The sequence below is a fragment of the Gavia stellata genome, chromosome 2 (genome assembly GCF_030936135.1).
Source record: "Gavia stellata isolate bGavSte3 chromosome 2, bGavSte3.hap2, whole genome shotgun sequence".
NCBI lineage: Eukaryota > Metazoa > Chordata > Aves > Gaviiformes > Gaviidae > Gavia > Gavia stellata.
This window is the reverse complement of record NC_082595.1, coordinates 7,439,856-7,442,653: the sequence shown is the minus strand read 5'-3', so window position 1 is coordinate 7,442,653 and position 2,798 is coordinate 7,439,856.

The window sequence follows — 2,798 nt, the reverse complement described above, 5'->3', positions numbered from 1 at the left end:
CATACTTCCTGATTTTTTTGTGGTTTTAAGATGATGCATGGCATGATGTGGGTGTCCCATATACGTTATATAAGCACAGCTTCAGGTAGACACTGTTACATTCCATAAAGTTCACTTAAGTGGTGAAGTGATGGTGCTGACTATTAACACTCATTTTATGATATGGGTTTCTTTTTTTGTTTTCTTGTTCAGTTTTTAAATACACATCCACATCAGTCTATGGAAAATAATGACTGATAATATTAAAACCATTCCTAAATAATCAAAAAAGTGTTCAGGAAGCATTGCTCTGAATTTCCCAGATACCTTTTTTTCTTTTTTTGATGTGTGTTCTAAGATGGAAAAATATATAGTGGTATGGTTGTCTTTCTAATGGCATTACAGCAGAAAAAGGCCGATTATCAAAATAATGGACTTTTACTTGCAGAAATACATGCATATATTCAAGTTAGTTCACAGAGAGGAACCTTATTGGCTTCAGTTGGATTCTCGGTATGTAGGAATGAACCTGCATCAAAGCAGAGTAGTATCTCACCTCAAAAAATAGCTGAGACTTGTGTTATATTTTTAAAACTCATAAGTAGCTGTGTCTAGCTGTACCACAGGCTCTTTTTATTTCCCATTGTTTTGTTACTCAGAGATCTAGCTTTATGTGAGTTGCTTGAGCCCTGTGTGGTTTATAGTGTAGGTTTAAAAAAATAATAAAAGTGCCATCATGATTGTTAAGATCTATCCTGTTTTTGAAGAAATTGTTCTTTGGGCACTGATCCTGTAGAAACTTATTTTTGCCAACAGTTTTATTTTGGTCTGCAAGATCACTTTTTAAATTAAAGGATGAGGATACTTGACTCCTCCATGAATATTTAAGAGTTGTAAATAATGATTGTGATATAAAGAAAACTGTATCCCATTATTTTAATGGTGGATGATTCATCTCTGTGTCAGTTTGATAAATTAACTCAGAGTATAAATATCTATTCTTATGTAATTTTAATGCTCTTTTTTTTTTACTTCCCCCCTCTGCCCCATTTTCTCCTCCCCAAACTCAGTAATTTTATTAGCATGACAAGGTACTCAACCTTTTGCCAAAGTCAATAGATCCAAGTCTCTTGCTTAATCTTCTCCTTCCCCCTTTTCTGAAGAGTGGATCTAGGACACTGTTGTTTGCTCTGTCACAGCAGATTGCTGCCAGTGTTGGCTATGACTCCAGAAGTGTCAGCCAGCTCTGGGGGACTAAGAGTTTTGTTCGAATCCTCGTGCACCAAGACCTAAGCCAGCTTTTACCTATCTTGAAGAATAAGCAAAGGGGAAAAAATGCCACTGTTCAAGTACAAGGCATGTAATTGGCAGTAGCAAGTAACAACTTCCTGCTGCTAAAAATATTTTGCTTTATTTCATTTTGCTAGCATTAGCAAGTCAGCAGTCTGTTCTGAAAAACAGGATTTTAAATGGCACATGAAAACTCAGCTATTTGAAATGGTAACTGAAAAGCATTTTTTCCTGGTGCCCTAGGTTTCCTAATTACTACAAATTAAATTGAAACAGGTGTGTTCAGAGGCAGCTGAGCTAACATTGCCTTGGCCCAACTCTAATTACAATCCTTGACAAGTGAAGTTGTAGCATTTTAGTGATAATACATCATTTTGAGTTTTGCACTGTTTTTTGCTCTTCCTGCCGTTCCTGTCAGGAGGCTATTTGAACACTAATGCAAGGTGGTAATTCATTTTGGTGACAAGTGCATTCAGATGGGAAAGTGGCAGGCTCCTGGCAAGGTGGCTTTTAACAAGGTCAGAGGAACAGCACAAAACAGTTGAAAAAAGATCATGGAGGGAATAGAAACTATTACCAAGCCAAACCCAGTTCTTCCAATTGTTTTTGCAGTCTCAATAATTGCAAATGCAGTGGATACAGAGTTTGGTTTTGTTCCCGTGATACAGGCTGAGAAGCAATTACAAAGGTCTGCATTTCATGACGTTCTTAGAAAACAATGAAGCCCCCAGTTTGCATCTGTTTTCTTCCATCTTCCTCATCTTGTGAATGAAATGCCAACTAATCAGGAGATGCATTGTGAAATAAGACTGGACATCTGTTAGGTGTATGCTGTAAAAGGGGTCCCAAATCTCAGTTTTCAGGTCACTTTTGGGATGTTAGAGAACTCCTCAATAGTGTTTTCCTTTATTCTGCAGGTAGCTATGCTGAGGACAGTGTGACTTGCCTAGCCCATTTGCTGAGGATGGTGTGGCTCTGTGTCCCAGATGGTGCCTAGCTCAGGTTGGACAAACATACTGAAGTTTAGCCCAGAAAAAGTTGGATTACTGGTTGGTATTGAGAAGCAGCCAGAGGCAATATTAGTCCTTGAAGACAGTGGGCCTGCTGTTAGATCTCTAGTCAAATGAAAACTTTAATAGTCAAAATTAGCCCAGCTACTTGACAGTATGTTTCAGAAGTAATCCAGATAGGTTTTTGACTGACTGGGCTTTTCTGACCTGGTCCCTTTTTACTACACTTAAAATCATTTTTTAGATTGATAGTGGAGCACAGGGCAGGGTTCATTTGCCAAAAGGGCGTCTCAACAATGCTTATGGCACTACAGCTCCAGAAGCTACCTGTTGATTGCTGGGTGGAGTCTGAAGTACTTCGTAGAATGTTTAAGGATCAAAAAGAGTTCCCTGCTGACTAACTGGTTGCATATTGTTGGGACAGAATTACAGTAGCAGGTGCCAGGGCATACGGAGCCCTGAACTGGTATGTCTTATCAGTTGTGTCTAGATTTAGATTAAGAGAATGGAAAAGAACAC